This window comes from Bos taurus, chromosome 20 (assembly GCF_002263795.3).
Source record: "Bos taurus isolate L1 Dominette 01449 registration number 42190680 breed Hereford chromosome 20, ARS-UCD2.0, whole genome shotgun sequence".
Lineage (NCBI taxonomy): Eukaryota > Metazoa > Chordata > Mammalia > Artiodactyla > Bovidae > Bos > Bos taurus.
This window is the reverse complement of record NC_037347.1, coordinates 16990278-17007623: the sequence shown is the minus strand read 5'-3', so window position 1 is coordinate 17007623 and position 17346 is coordinate 16990278. Positions and strand designations below refer to the sequence as shown.

Below are 17346 nucleotides of genomic sequence, written 5' to 3'. Positions count from 1 at the left end.
GAAAGTAACTCTGAAAATGTAATTAAGTGTTTAGTTTGACTGGACCTACTGGTGGTTTCGCTTCTTTCTGTGGCACGTGATTAATTTTCTAAACCTTTCCGTATTGAGCTCTTGCTGTGTATTAAACACTGCTGGGTGATGGAGATTCGAAGATAAATAGGAAACTGATCTCAAAGTTTATTCTATTGAGAGAGTTAGACAAAAAGTCTGAAACTGTAAATGCGCTCATTGTTATGTATTGGCTCTGACTGAAAGTTACATGAAACAATGTCCATGTCTGTTTTAGCTGTCAGTGTAATGTTTCCGTGTGAACCTTATTTACCTGAAGAAGCAATCTGTTTTTACCAAAGCTGACTTCTTTTCCCTGCATAATTTATTGTGTGCATTCCCTAGCCTTGCTCTTTCTTTGCTGTAATTCTAATTTAGGAAAAAATGTGTATACCCTGTTAGCAATTTCAACTATGCCTTTAATTCCATTGATCATTAATTTATTCCACAACTCTGGAACGTCTACAGTGTGCCAGGCACTGGGTCAAATGTTAGGAATTTTAAAAATTAACATGAATGACAATTCCTGCTTTTAAAGAACTTTCAAGAGAGGAAGACATGCAAATAATTACAATAATAGCACCATTTATTGATATATCTTTTCACCATTTCAAAGTTCTCTAAAATAGGGGCTTATCATTGTGTTCATAATACAGATGAGGAAACTGAAGAACAAAAATGTTAAATATCTTACTCAAGATCACACAGTAAATGACAACTGCATCTGGAAACTCGTTCTGTATTCTGAAGACAGTGTGCTCTAAAAGAGGAATGATCTTAGCACTATGGCTAATACTTGAGGTGCCTGGGGAGCATTTTCAAAATAGAATATTTGAGCTGGATCATTAAAGGCCAACCAAAAGTTAGCCAGGGAAAGTTTGAGAATTCAAAGGGAAAGCACTAAAAAAGACAGGAGGTAAGAGTATTTGAGGAAGAAAAGGAAACTTGGTATAACTGAGAAGTTAACAGGTAATGTAAATGGGAACATATGGTAAAGGGCCTTGAATGTTTTGCCAAGGAGCGATGGTAATCATTGAGAAATCAAAATAACCATTTTGCCCTCTGCTCCTCTGTAGCTGTGAGAACTGCTGGAGATCATACAATAGAATGTATTGGTAACATAAATGGGCTCCCCATATATGCTGAATTGAGGCCAGCCTAGCCAGCTCTTCCTGAATCCACTCTAATCTTCCTCTCCCATTCTCCATGCTGCTGCTGCTGCTGCTAAGTCGCTTCGGTCGTGTCCGACTCAGCGACCCCATAGACAGCAGCCCAGCAGGTATCCCCGTCCCTGGGATTCTCCAGGCAAGAACACTGGAGTGGGTTGCCACTTCCTTCTCCAATGCATGAAAGTAAAAAGTGAAAGTGAAGTCGCTCAGTCGTGTCCAACTCCTAGCGACTCCATGGACTGCAGCCCACTAGGCTCCTCCGTCCATGGGATTTTCCAGGCAAGAGTACTGGAGTGGGGGTGCCATCGCCTTCTCTGCCCATTCTCCATAGGGATCTTCAAATCTTAATTCTTCTCAGGCCTCCTGCCTTACCACCTCCTTAGCTCCTTCTCAGCAGGAGACCTTGCTTTTTACTTGAAAGAAGGAGCACAAGATCACCTGCAGCACACTCTCATCTTCCTGGGTCACTGTTCTACCCATGGGGTGGGGAGGGAGAGTACAGTGGTGAGCAAAATAAAACGGAGCTTACATTCTAGTGAGGAATGTCAGTGATGATAAGTGTGACGAAAAGAACAGAGGAGACAGGGATTGACAGGATGGGCGGGAGATGCTATTTTATGTAGCATGATGGACAGTAAGAATGGAAACCAAATGACACGTTTCTTTAGGAATGAAGTAGCAAGACCCTCCTGAAAGAGGTCACATAGTAAGTCTCATAAAGCTGAATGACTGAGGTGAGTGTGCACATTCAGGTGACCTACAGCCTAAATTGGTGTTTGCCGAGGTATGAACCTTGACTCACCTGTATCTGGAACACTGGGGCATACGTTATGAGCTGACCTCTGTTGTCCCCAAATTCATGCCCTAATTTCTAGTACCTCAGAATCTGACTGTATTTGGACGTAGGACCTTAAAAGAGGTGACTAAGTTAATAACTGATTGACCAGAGTCGTATTGTGTCTTTGTAACACAAACATTTTTGACTGGCATGTTTCAATATTCACTTACATAACAAACTGCTGGCCACAGAGGTTAGTTTCTGCAAAACTTCCCCCAGTCAATAATGTGTTCAAATGAAGCTTTTAGAGTGTGACCTATTCCAGTCTGAATGGTATCCTTAGGAAAGGAGGAAATTTGGATACACATAGACACACCAGGGGTGTGTGCGCACAGAGGAAGAACCATATGAGGACACAGCCAGAAGGCAGGCATCTGCAAGTTAAGAAGACGGCCTCAGGAGGAACCAACCCTGCTGACACCTCAATCTTAGGCTTCTAGCCTCCAGAACTGACAGAAAATGAATTTCTGTTATTTAAGCCACCCAGTCTGTGGTATTTTATTATGGCAACCCTAGCATACTAATTGGAGAAGGAAATGGCAACCCACTCCAGTATCCTTGCCTGGAGAATCCCAGGGACAGAGGAGCCTGGTGGGCTGCCATCTATGGGGTCACACAGAGTTGGACATGACTGAAGCAACTTAGCAGCATACTAATACCACATGTAATGAAAATTCACATTCCCAAGCTCATGCCTAAACATTATGGATCAGAATAGGATTTGGCCTTGGCAAATGCATCTTTAAAAGACCCCCTAGGAGATTCTGATGCACAGTGATGGAAGGCATTCACTGCTTTCTGCACTCAGATCACATAACTGGTTGAGGAATTTCTATAGAAGTGAAAAAGGATGGGAAGGGCTACCCTCATCAGTACAGGGAAAGTGTTCTCCAATTTTTTTCTATTGGTACCAAGGTAGCATTCAAAGTGGAGAAGGCAATGGCACCCCACTCCAGTACTTTTGCCTGGAAAATCCCATGGATGGAGGAGCCTGGTAGGCTGCAGTCCATGGGGTTGCTAAGAGTCAGACACGACTGAGCGACTTCACTTTCACTTTTCCCTTTCATGCATTGGAGAAGGAAATGGCAACCCACTCCAGTGTTCTTGCCTGGAGAATCCCAGGGATGGGGAAACCTGCTGGGCTGCCGTCTATGGGGTCGCACAGAGTCGGGCACGACTGAAGTGACTTAGCAGCAGCAGCAGCAGCATTCAAAGTGAGACAATATTGGAAGCAGTGTGGATCCATGAGTACTAGGGAGTGGATGATGCTGAGACATGAGCCACATTAAAGAAATCAGCATGAAGTTATCTTTGCAGCTATGATTGGCTTTGGAATTATAAAAAATAATTTTATGCTTCTCTGCCTCATATTTATATCCTTTGTTAATTAAAAATAATTATTTCAGTTTGGGAGTGCACAATTGAATCATTGCCATTCTTATAGTGTTTTTTAGGTTAACAAAATGTATCTTGAAAAAGAATTACAATAGTGTTTTCTTTTGTAGAAGATGGTTATTAAATTCACAGCATGCTTGAAATGATAACGTTTTTAAGGTGCCAGGAAATATAATGATAAAAATAAAACATTGTGAGCATTTTCTTGTATAAATTATATTTCCTTACAGACTTTTAATGTAGTTAAAAGTCATAAAGACATTAAGAATGTTTGAGTTTCATACTTTTAACAGGTTTATTAAGTGAAATACTGTATTTCTTTGAAAAAAAGGAATGTAATTCACCTGCCCAAGATAAAACACAATTAAATTTAACTCTACTTACTATCAAGCTGTTAAATTTTATTAAAACAAAAAAAATATTGTGACATCCAAATCTAAACGCTAAAATGAAGTGCTGCCTTACAAAGTAGGATTTAACTTATGCTGCTGCTACTGCTGCTAAGTCGCTTCAGTCATGTCTGACTCTGTGCGACCCCATAGACGGCAGCCCACCAGGCTCCCCCGTCCCTGGGATTCTCCAGGCAAGAACACCGGAGTGGGTTGAAGTAGACTTAATTTCTACTGTGCTGTCTAAATTGTAACAGAAAAATAAGATGAAATTTGGCTGAAAGAAGTAATGTACCTTGAATACTATGACAAAGAGAAAAGAAAGTGAAGTTGCTCACGTTGTGTCTGTCTCTTTGCAACCCCGTGGACAGTAACCTACCAGACTCCTCCGTCCATGGAATTTTCCAGGCAAGAGTGCTGGAGTGGGTTGCCATTTCCTTCTCCAGGGGATCTTCCTGTGAATACTATGAGATTCTTAGTATTCTTCTATTACAAATGTTATCATTTTTTCATCTTACTTAAATGCTGTTTAAATTAATATAACTAATGAAGAAAGATGATTTTGGTCTCTGTTTAATACTAGCATGATGAGTCTAAGCATTGTTAGTAAATATCTAATAATTGTTAGTGAAAACCTAATATGTAATAATTGATACCTTCCAAAAGCATCTATGGGATAAATGTTTTCCTATCCTTACTATAAAAAATATATATATTCTGTTGCAAAATAAAGCACTTTGAAGCTTTCCAAATACAACAGAAACATTATTTCACTGAGAACTCTATTCCTGGATTGTAACAGAGCCTATTTTATATTTTTATATTTGTATTTATATATTATGTTTTCATATTGCATTTTATGGGTTTCAGAGTGTTGTTCACTCAATTAGATTTTCAGTGAAACCTTGAAAAGTTGTTAGGGCAAGCATAGTTATCCTATTTACATACAAAAGAGCTGAGTCTCACAGAGACTAGAGGTGTGTGTGCAAGGTCTTTCATGCAGTTGGCAGCAAAGGTAAGGGCGGAAGGCTGTACCCTTGCCACAGCAGCTGCCTTTTGTTGCTTCCCTTGTTCTCTGTCATGAATGTTGCCATTACAGTCAATCTGCTGATTAAACATCCGTGGATACTAAGGACCCAGTGTACCAAGTCATCTTCTCTAAAGGACTTAGTCATTTGCAGATTTTGGTATCCAGGAAGGTTCTCGGAACAACTGTGGTGGAATGGCAGGAAATCAAAGGATACTAAGTTAATATAGATACAAGCTAAATTAATTTATCTCTTTAATAACAGACTATGGGCATCAGAGGGCAGACACACTGAAACCATACTCACAGAAAACTAGTCAATCTAATCACACTAGGACCACAGCCTTGTCTAACTCGATGAAACTAACCCATGCCGTGTGGGGCCACCCAAGACGGGCGGGTCATGGTGGAGAGGTCGGACAAAATGTGGTCCACTGGAGAAGGGAATGGCAAACCACTTGAGTATTCTTGCCTTGAGAACCCCATGAACAGTATGAAAAGGCAAAATGATAGGATACTGAAAGAGGAACTCCCCAGGTCAGTAGGTGCCCAATATGCTACTGGAGATCAGTGGAGAAATAACTCCAGAAAGAATGAAGGAGTTACAATACCCAGTTGTGGATGTGACTGGTGATAGACGCAAGGTACTTTGGCCACTTGATGCGAAGAGTTGACTCATTGGAAAAGACTCTGATGCTGGGAGGGATTGGGGGCAGGAGGAGAAGGGGACAACAGAGGATGAGATGGCTGGATGGCATCACCGACTCGATGGACGTGAGTTTGGGTGAACTCCGGGAGTTGGTGATGGACAGGGACGCCTGGCGTGCTGCAGTTCATGGGTTGCAAAGAGTCAGACGTGACTGAAATGAACTTAACTGAATAAGATTCAGGCTTCGCTAGTGGCTTCAGTGGTAAAGAATCCACCTGCCAATGCAAGAGATGGAGGTTCAATCCCTGGGTCAGGAAGATCCCCTGATCCAGGAGAAGGAAATGGTAACCAACTCCAGAATTCTTGCCTGGAGAATCTCAACTACAGAGGAGCCTGGCGGGTTATGGGCCATAGGATTTAGCCACTAAACAACAATAATGGCACCCCACTCCAGTACTCTTGCCTGGAAAATCCCATTGGCGGAGGAGCCTGGTAGGCTGCAGTCCATGGGGTCGCAAAGAGTCGGACAGGACCGAGCAACTTTACTTTCACTTTTCACTTTCATGTATTGGAGAAGGAAATGGCAACCCACTCCAGTGTTCTTGCCTGGAGAATCCCAGGGACGGTGGAGCCTGGTGGGCTGCAGTCTATGGGGTCGCACAGAGTCGGACATGACTGAAGTGATTTAGCAGCCCCAGCAGCAACAATAAAATGAGATTTAAGTGAATTCTAAAGTATGGAGTTACAAAGTTAAATCTTTGTTACTATGAATTGAAGAATAGTGTGCAAAGTAACAATTAATGACAGAGATGAAGTAAGTAAAACTAATTTGTTTTCCCCTTCTTTCTCCTGGGCCCCAAAGATAGGACGACTACATTGTAAAAATAACAAAACCAAAAACTTAACTTGAAAAAATCCTGAAAAATACAGAAGGTGAAAAAAGAAGAAAAAGTTACTCTAATCTCACTATTCTGGGATAACTTCTGTGAACATTTTTATATAGACTTTTCTCCTATTGTTTTACCAATACATATTTTTACATAGTTGAGGTCATATAATTTACAGTTTTTTCCCATCAAAGATAGTTAACATAAAAAGTACACTTCCCAGTTATTATACAATGTTGATAATCAATATTGAAAGCTGCTCTGGATGATTTAATTTTGTGAATGTGTAAGAGTTCACTAAATCTTTCCTATACTATTATTGTTAAAATAGATCCATACACATTTTACTGCATTTATGAAAAATATTTTCTAAACTTTGAATTATTTCCCTAGTAGATATATCCAAGAACGGAGTTATTTAGTCAAAATATATGATCATTTTAGTCTTTGAAGATATACTAATAGATTATTTTCTAAAACAATTTTCATTCTTATCAGTAGAATATGAAAAAATGTCATTTCACCTTAAAAAATACATAGGTCCATGGTATTCTTATATTTTTTTTCCAAAGGAGAAATATTTTATTTGTTAGTTTTCTTTGATTATTAAAGTAATACTCAAACATTGCAAAAAAGTTTAGATTATACAAAAAGGTTTTAGAAAGTGAAATCTACATCTAAGCTACTGTCCTTATCTAATTAAACGTGATAAACTATTTTTTAAAATTTTGGCTGCATTGCATGACATACAGGGATCTTAGTTCCTCCCCGCCCGCCAACCATGGATTCAATCTGTACCCTCTGCATTGGAAGCACAGAATATTAAGCACTGGACCACCAGGGAAGTCATTAATGTTAACTGGCATAAATCCATGTTACCATTTTTGATAGGTAGAGAGTATTCCATTGTATGAACATACCATAATTTATGTAATCAGTCCTTAGTGAAAGACATATTGTTTCAAGTTTTTTAAAAATTATAAACAAAACTGAATCTGCTGCGAAATTATATCACCAAGGGCAGACCAATTAGTTCCTCAAAGTCTTATTCTCCTAACCTGGTAAACTTCAAGTGAGTTAATGTATAAGCAGCTAAAATAAACTATATTATAGAGCTGCCCAAGACTTGATTTTACCCTAGTTGCAATATTAAATGGTGTGTAGCAAATTGGAAATCCTATGACTTGGGAGTACATATTAGTGTTCTATCGCTACTATAAAAAATGATCACAAATAGTGTTGTGCTAAGTTGTTTCAGTCATGTCCAACTCTTTGTGACCCTATGGACCATAGCCCACCAGGCTCCTCTGTCCATGAGATTATCTAGGCAAGAATACTGGAGTGATGTGCTGTATCCTCCTGCAGGGGATCTTCCCAACCCATGGGTTGAACCTGTGACTCTTACATCTCCTGCATTTGCAGGCAGGTTCTTTACCACTGGTGCCACAAAAACAGATTTATTGTCTGAGAGTTCTGAAGGTCAGCTGTCTAAAGTCATCTGCAGGACTGAGTTTCTTACAGAAGCTGTAGGGGAGAATCCATTTCCATGTCTTTCCCAACTTCTATATGCTGCCTGCATTCCTTGACTTATGGCACATGTCGCTGTGACCTCTGCTCCCGGAGTCACATTTCTCTCTTTCTGATACTCCCGTCTCCCTCTTATGAAGACCCCTGTGAATACATTGGGTTCAGTAGATAACATTCCCATCTCAAGATTTTTAATTTAACCATATTAGCAAAGTCCCTTTTCCATGAAAAGTATTATCAGTTCAGTTGCTCAGTCATGTCCAACTCTTTGCGACCCCATGGACTGCAGCATGCCAGGCCTCCCTGTCCCTCACCAACTCCCAGAGTTTACTCAAACTCATGCCCATTGAGTTGGTGATGCCATCCAACCATCTCATCTTCTGTCGTCCCCTTCTCCTCCCACCTTCAATCTTTCCCAGCATCAGGGTCTTTACTAATGAGTCGGCTCTTTGCATCAAGTGGCCAAAGTATTGGAGCTTCAGCTTCAGCATCAGTCCTTCCAATGAAAAGTAATATATTCACAGATTTCAGGGACTGGGGTTTGGCTCTTTTATTCTATCTACACTGTGCCCCTTCACCTAAGAATTTGGAATTACTTAATTCATATGAACCTGCCAAGTTGCTTCAGTGGACCAGGGTAAAATTGGGTCTTAGGCAACTCTATAATATAGTTTTTTTTTTTTTTAGCTGCTTATAAATTAACTCATTTGAAGTTTACCAGGTTAGGAAAATAAGTCTTTGCAATCCCAAGAACTGTAACCCACCAGGCTACTCTGTCCATCAGATTTTCAGGCAAGAATATTGGAGTGGTTTGCCATGCCCTCCTCTAGGGGATCTTCCCGATGCAGGGATCAAATCCATATCTCGTATGTCTCCCTCATTGACAGGTGGGTTCTTTATAACTGGCACCACCTGGTGCCAGTTATAAAGTCCTGCATCATCTTCTAATCTGTAAAATAAAGCAAAGAATATTTTCCATCTAGGGTGCTGATGAGGATAATTAAATCATATGTGATGTCTTCAGTTTAATGTCAAACACTTAAAAGAACACTTAGAACAGTAACTGGTGCACAGGAAAGATCTAGAACTTAGTAATCATAATACAATTACTGAGACCAATGAGTTGCATTATCATCTTTATCTGTATCTTGGAACTTACTTGAGACTGATGGGTGAGGAAAGCTCTGATGTATCTTTAACTTAGCATTGGTTTCATCAACTTTCTGTTTTCTCTTTTAGTTTTCAACTGTTTTTGGGGAAAAGCACTGAATATATATTTATATTTTAAATATACTCTGAACAGTCCAGTGATTATTTAATTTAAATTAATATTTGTCTTTTTCCTCCAAAGACTCTGAGACTATGAGAATATAGCAACAAAATGCAATTATATGAAATTATTCATCCAGCTGTACACATTTTTTTCCTACTAGACTTTACATTCATAGTAGCTGAAGCTAGGACCTCCAAGTGCATATTAATTTGGTGCCCTGAAATTGTAGGGAAAATGTATCTATGTGCATTTTTCTGTTACAGCTTTCCTTCAATATCTGAAGAACCCATTATTCCAAAGAGAAAAGAGCCTCCTAAACTGATTTTTTTCATCTTAATTAAAATTAGGTTAAGAGTCGGACACTACTGAGCGACTGAACTGGAACTGGAACTGGAATCTTTTCTCTACTTTGTTGCATATTCCTTATAGCCTTGTTATGCAATGTGTGATCTATGGATGAGCAGCATAAACTGGAAACTCAAATGAGGAGAAGGCAATGGCACCCCACTCTAGTACTCTTGCCTGGAAAATCCCATGGGTGGCAGAGCCTGATAGGCTGCAGTCCATGGGGTCGCTAAGAGTTGGACACGACTGAGCAATTTCACTTTCACTTTTCACTTTCATGCATTGGAAAAGGAAATGGCAGCCCACTCCACTACTCTTGCCTGGAGAATCCCAGGGATGGGGGAACCTGGTTGGCTACTGTCTATGTGCACAGAGTTGGACACGACTGAAGCGACTTAGCAGCAGCAGCAGCTGCTAAGTTGTGTTCGACTCTTGCAACTCCATGCACGGTAGCCCACCAGGTTCTTCTGTCCATGGGATTTCCCATGTGAGAAATGGAGTGTTTCCTGCCACATCAGTGAACAAGGATGTCACAGTCATCAGCGATTCCAGCCCTCCAGGGCACTACAGGAGAAGACCTGCACCATCTGGCAGCCATCAGGCTGCAGCCAGGCCCTACAGTGAGCACTGAGGTACTCGGTATATGAAAAAACACAGAATACTGGCCTCAGGATAGCTAAGATGCATATGAAAGCAATGGTTTCAGTGAGCCCAGACTCTTGCATCTTCCCAAACATAGAAAAATACCAATTTTTTTTTTAAATACCAAATTTTTTAACGTGGGATATGTTTTCTTTAATTCACAAAAATACTTTTGATGTTCAGACTGCCTGCACTTTATTGCAAACTTCTACCACTCCCCCACCCCACCTCCTCCAAGCAGTTCTCTCAGGGCTACTTGAGATGCTTCCTCCCAGCCTTAAGTCCTAAAAATTTTGGCCAAATGAAACATGACTCTCAACTTTCAGACTGTGACTATTTTTTTAATTCAACACAGGCGAGAATACTGGAGTGCGTAGCCATTTCCTTCTCCAGGGCATCTTCCCGCCCCAGGGATTGAACCTGCATCACCTGCATTGTCAGGTGGGTGCTTTACACTGAGCCACAGGGAAGCCTGTACCTCTACATACCCATTCTTTTTCAGATTATTTTTCAACATAATTTTTAATGTTTGCATTGTATTGACAATTTGTATTATACATACATCTGTCATGATTTAATCATTCCTTTCTTGGTGGTCATTTAGGTACTTTTTAATATTTTTACTTTGAAAAACAGCTCTTAGGTGATGGACATCCTTGTAATGCAAGGCTTATGTTTGTCTGATTCAAATCGTAACACTGCTACTTACTAGCTGTGTGAACTTTCACAGGTTACTTGACCTCTCCTAGCTTCAGCTTCTTCATTTGTAAAGTCGGCACAGTAAAAAGCATCTCATACGGTTGTTTTAAGAATTTAAATATTCACCTGATTTAAATGATTCACCTGAAGATCTTAGAACTGTATCTGGCACATTCTAAATGATTGTTATCCATCTTTTAAAAAAATTATTATTATTAATCCTTATGAACACGTGACTATTTCCTTACAACAATTTTTTTCTAAATGTAAGAACACTTAGGTCACTAAGCTAGTTAATAGCAGAGGCAAAGATAACTGGATTTATCTCATTTTAATCCCCCCCGCCCCCGCCTCCTCATCGTTCTGGGCTAAAGTGCCCACCAAGCAAGTGTATGACCTTAAAAAATAAATATACGTGGGAGGGTTGACCGCTGAGAGTAGGATTATTTTAAATGTTTTCTCTTTAGACAGATCTGTAAAACAGTGCAGTTTGGCAGCTGATATCCATAATAAGAAAGGGGAAATTATTTTGATTTAAGCTTCAATCAACCCAGGAAACAACTGATTTTCCTGGGAGCAGGGCACAGCGAACCTATGGTTTCCATGGTTACAGATTGCGCTGCGTCCGGGGTCCCAGCTCCTTATATTGCGCAAGCGCACAGTGCTACCTTTGATGGCCGGCGCCTTTGGTTTCGAAGAGAAAGCTCCTCCCTCTCCTTTCTCCGTTCTCCTATCATCTTCTCCCTTTGCCTAGTCCACGCGCTCCGGTGTCCGTGACGCAGTATTCACGCGCCCGTGTCGTTTAGAGCCGCGACGCTGAACATGGCGCGTTCCTAGAAGCCGCTTTCGGCATCAGTAGGCGGCGGCGTGTGGACTGGAAGCGTGGGGCGCAGAAGCAGCCGACGCCGCTTCGTGTTGGGGCGTGGAAGCGGGAGAGACCGACTATTCCGGACCGAGCCAAACAGTGAGGCACCGGCTTGAGAGCCTCAGAGCGCGCGCCTGTGGAAGGGAGGAGTGGGCTGGGCAGCGGAGACCTGAGAGGCGAGGGAAGAACGTGTGGCTGTTGGGAGGCCAGGCATAGCAGTAGCGAGAAGAGGGCGGCCTGTAGGCTTGGCTCTCTGTTACTTTAAGGACCCCTGGGAGCTCGAGGTTGCCCCAGTAAGCCTGGCAGCGGGAAGCATGATCGCGGAGGAATCAGGGTCCGGGGAAATAGGGACTGGGTGTCAAAATGAGGACGTAGGATGCTCATTGTGGCTGCCGTTGCGGGTTAGGGTGGTGCATTTGCCCTTGGGGGATAGGTGGTGCTAATTTGCAGAGATCGTGGTCGTCTTTAGTATAAAATCCTTGTATGTTTTTGCATATTGCATCCACGACATTGCTGCTAATAGCAATGCTGTGAAAGCTTTAATTGACTATTAGATCCTTGCTTGCCTTTAGAGAAAAAGTGAAGGAAGTTCTATATTTTCATAGAGGACCTACTTGCTAAGGTATGGCCGCCAGTGCTTGAGCCCAGCTTCTTCTGCAGGTTTTGAGGGTATTTGTGATTCAGCAATACTATATTGAGGCCCATTGCATCTGTCATTTTTCTTTATCCTTTTGTGAACGTGGTGGTGAAAGAGGGCAGCATTATCTTTTCAGATTAACTTGACTACATAGGTAGGATTGCTGTATTGCCTCCTGGAGCCAAGATTGCAATTGACATCTCCCCTCCCCACCCCATTTGAACGAGCTCGGTTGTAGTGCGGTAGTGCCCTTGCAGTTTGTCTATTCTTCAGAAGGGAATAAGGAAGAGCAGTTTACAGCCGTAATGCTTTTTATTTTTTTTCACGGATTGGGAGTTCATTCCTTCATTTTCACGTTATTTCAGACTTCTCTATTCATTACTGAGGCTTCAGGTTAAAGGCAGTGTTACTACGACATGCTTTTCATGACATTCCCTTGCATCTTTTGTCACTGAAGAAGCTTTCTGTGAAATTAGACTGAATATCTCTCCCTATTGGTGTAGTAGGATTGTGGAATTTTCCCCCTGTAACTCCTAAAACAGGGAATAAAAGAAACAGTTTAATTATAGCAGTGATTTGTGGCAGTATATTACAGCCTTAGGGCAGCTGGACTGTCGCTGCCCTAGTTACACTTCCTAAAGCAGAAGGAAATACTCAACACAAATGAATTTAGTTGTGATAATAATGATTGGATGTTATAAATAAATAGGTGAAGATTATTCAGGATCAAACTAGAATGCAAAAGAATCCTTGTAGACCCTTGGCAGTTAAAGTGTACTGAAAATCTTTGTAGAGATAAGTACGTGTGTTTTTCCAGAAATGTTCATAGTTTGAGAAAGAAAATATGTGTGATTAGATAGATTTTAACCTTTGTGTTGTATATATGTATGTGTGTGTGTTTGTATTTAATCTTGGGCTTTCCCTAGTTTAGTGTTATTGATGACAGTTCCTTTCTTTTCCTGTCTGCACCAAATGGGGACTGTCACTTAATTTCAGAGTGTTTTAGGAAACAGCAAGACACATTTTGGGCAGGTGTGAATCTGGAGTGTTTTTGCTTGGTTTTCTAAATGTCAGGCTGATTACAGATAAGTCGACAGTTAAAAGCTTTGTAGAACTTGAGCTGGATCAGTGTTCTACCCTTGCTGCTCAAAATGTGGTGTATGGCATGACCTGAAGTTTGTTAGAAGTGCACACTCGCCAGCTTAACCCAGACCTACTGAATCGGAATCTGCATTTTAACAAGCTTTCCAGATAACGTGAATGTACATTATAGCCTGAGGCACACTACGTTGGTTGGTAAAAGTTGAAGACCAAGGTCATGCACAAACCTGCATAAAAATTATAGCACTTTTTATTTTTAATCTGAGGTGGTCTTATGCTGGATATCAAGTCTGATTTGTCTGGTTGAAGCAGCTAAAGGCCCAGCAGTGCTAAGTGACTTGCATAAGGTCACATATTATCTAGATTTTTAACTCAGGTTCTGATTCACTATAATGCATTTCTTTAGCTAGTTATCAAAACTGAACTAAAGCATTCATGAATGACAGCTAGGTATTCATTCAGTAACAAACATTTGTTGACTAATGGAAAGGCAGCCTACTAATCCTGGATGTCTTTAGTAATTACTCTTGTCTCCCATGGTGGTTCCTAGCCCGCCATCTCCTTCCTTCCTTACTCTTTCCTGGATAATCTTGGCCTCTGCTTCACAGAGGAATTGCTGGGAACATCATTGCTTTTGCCCTCTTTCACCCACGTACTCCTCCACCTTTATCTGTTCATTTCTAATTGTGCTCTGGATTTTTTTTCCCCTCAGGGACAGTGTTTACTTGATGTATTCGTTTGCTAGGGCTGACATAACAAAAAACAGAGACTGGGTGGCTTCAACGACAGAAATTTATTTTCTCACAGTTCTGGAGGCTGGAAACCCAAGACCAAGGTTAGTGCAGAATTGATTGCTTCCGAGGCCTCTCTCCTTGCATTACGTATGACCACGCTCTTTTTGCCTCTTTACGTGGCTGAACCTTTGAGCACTAGAGCCTCTAGTGTCTCTTTTTCTCTTTAAAACACCGATCACACTGGATGAAAGGCCACGCTGATAGCCTCACTTAACTTAATCACATCTTCGAACATCTTATCTTCAATATTGGGGATACTGAGGGTTAGGGCTCCAACATATGAATTTTGGGGAATACAGTCCATAACAGTTGGTTATCCATTTTACTCTCAACTGGTTCTAACTTACTAGGATTTAAACGTACTGCACTCATCTTAAATATACTCTTTTCACTCTAGATTCCTCTTCAGTTTTATCTGTAATAATTTTTTTTAAGTTTCTTGAGCTGTCTATATTCATTTTCTCCACCTTCCTATTACTTATTTATTTATTTTTCGATGTGTTGAAGGCTGCCATCTGTTGCCGTCACTGAATTTGATGGGGTGATGGTCTCTATTGGTCTCTTTAGTCTGAAATCTAATGGAATCTTGTAAATCTTTTGACATTTTGACTGATTGTCCCCTTAAAATTCTCTTACGTTTCTGTGCCACTGTAGTCTGCTTACGTCCCTTCTATATCTTGGTCAGTCTTTCCTTGGTATATTTTCTCTCTTCTCTGGCCACTTTAAACATTCATTTCACTCTGGGGTACTATCTTCTGCCTCTCTGCCTACCCTATTTGAAGGATTTCATCTGTTATGACTTCAACTTCTGTCCTTATTCTGATGATTCCCAAATCTCTGTTGAGCATACATCACCCTTAAGCACTGACGCACTGTGGTTGTTGTAAGACACCTTAAACTCATGTCAAAAAAACTGTGTATCTCACCCTTTCTGAAGTTGCTTCCCTTCCTCTTGTGATTCTTGTGTACAACTTGTCACTCAGTTGGAGACACCCAGAACCTTAACTCTTCCCTGTTATTACGTTGATGTGCCGACCTTCCCTCACTCTTCTATATACTAATTAACCAAATCTTGTTTCATCTCTTTCATCTACTTTTTCTCTGTGGCTACCACCTTGGTTCAGATTATCAGTATTATCTGGCCTTCTGTGTAAACCTTCTAAAAAACTTCCTTGCTTCTGACAGTGCACCACCCCTCTGTATCCTTTCTTTTTCTGTAGGTTGATTGTACTGTTATTCTGCAGTCCTTTTATGCAGGCATTCAGATAAAAATCCAAACTACCAGGCTTAGGAAATAGAGACATAATGCTTTGCGTCTTGCTTGCTTTTTGCTTTCACCTTCTGTTATTTCCTGCCTCACATTCTTTTGTCATGCTGAATTGTTTACAGTTCTTCAGAAGTGGTTAGATGTTTTTTTAAAGTTGAGATGTTTGTATGTTTTGCCTCAAACATACCCATCCCCTGTCTGATGAATACCCGTGTGTGCTCATCTGGATAACTTCTACTCAGCACAAATGCGGCCTTGCTCTCTGGGAAGCCTCCCTTAGCGTTCCTAGGGTGAGTTAGGTCTTCTGAGTGTTCTTCAATAACAGCTTAGTATAGCTTTTATAATGTCTTTTGTAATTGTCTTTTTTCCTCTCTAGAACTGAATTGAAGGACTCTCTTATTTATTTCTCAGGGTAGTTCCTGCTTTATTGCTGAGTACTGTGAATGGAATTTGAATAACCAGAAAGTTGAAAAAAATGTGAATGTTACATATTCTGGAGGTTAGACTGAGTGAGTTTGAAACGTCAAATACTTGACTTTACACAGCTGTACACGGAGATTGGGATTTAGTCACTAGATTCATTTATTTAACAAATATTTATTCATCATTCTCTTTCGTGCCCGATACTACTTCTGGATTCTGGTGATGTACCTTTCAACAAGTCGAAGTCCCTGGTCTCTAGATCTTAGATTATAATCGAGATTCTGGACAATAAAAACATGTATATTAGAATATCAGACAGTTAAAAATATTAAAATGGAAGATTAGAAAATAGAAGGAAGGATATTCAGATTAGAGAGTTTCTTGATTGAAGGGAAAGCTATTTTATATTTTAGATTAGGCAGTGAGGGAAGACTTATTTGATTAGTTGACAGTTTGAGCAGAAACTGGATTGAAGCTAAACAGCAAGACATGCTGATAGCTAGAGGGAAGAATTTTCCAGCCAGAGGGAACACATTCTACAGGGGGAAGATAAGATATATTTTATGTATCCATTCCATTAAAGAGGGGTAGTGTATTGTCTCTAGCTCTCACTGTAGACAGTGCCAAGACAGACACCCTTATCCTTTTCTCTTCCTTGTAAGCCTGTGCAGGAGTTTCTTTAGTTACAGTTTCAAGTGTGGAACTGCTGGGCATAGGATATTACCTGATCATAGGATACATACACACACACCCACACCCCCCACACACACATGTCACTGCTAATGGCGAGATGGCTCTCTGAAGTACCTTTACTAATGTATACTCCTAGCAGCAGTGCTTAAAGGTTTCTGTTTACATAGGTTCTTGCAACACTGAATATTTTCGACTTTGTAATTTTTGCCAGTCTGATGATTATAAAGTAATATCTCAATTTTTAAAAAATTCCTCATAGCCAGTGAGGCTATCTGTCTGTTCCGATACTTGGTGACCATTTGACTTTTCCCATCTGTGAATTGTCTCTATATATCCTTCGTCCTGTTTTTTATTTCTTGTTGATTTACAGGCATTCCATATATATTCTATATAGTAATCCTTTATCTTCTTAGTCATTTACAATTTCTTCTTCTAATGTTAAGCTTTTTAACTTGTGTTTTCATTGACTGTTAATTTAGGTTTTCAGTTTTGCTGTAATATTTATCAGGAAGATAAACTATAGTCTTTATTGTATTTTGGTTCTCAAGTCTAAAGATTTTTAAAAAACAGTTAATTTCACTTGGTATTTGACACCAGTCCAATTAAAAGAAAAAATTGGGTGATCAGTAGAGAGCATGGGGTTGTGATGGGAGGCTTGAATTCTAAATTCCCAGACAT

General features: G+C 40.4%; 1 protein-coding gene across 1 annotated transcript in view; it reads left to right on the top strand.

The window, feature by feature from the left end:
• Positions 1-11692: 11692 nt before the first annotated feature.
• IPO11 (importin 11) overlaps positions 11693-17346 on the top strand; it is a 204064-nt gene continuing 198410 nt past the window's right edge. Inside the window, exon 1 of the mRNA XM_005221488.5 lies at positions 11693-11852. The gene's annotated coding sequence lies outside the window, so the exon portion shown is untranslated. The remainder of the gene's footprint in view (positions 11853-17346) is intronic.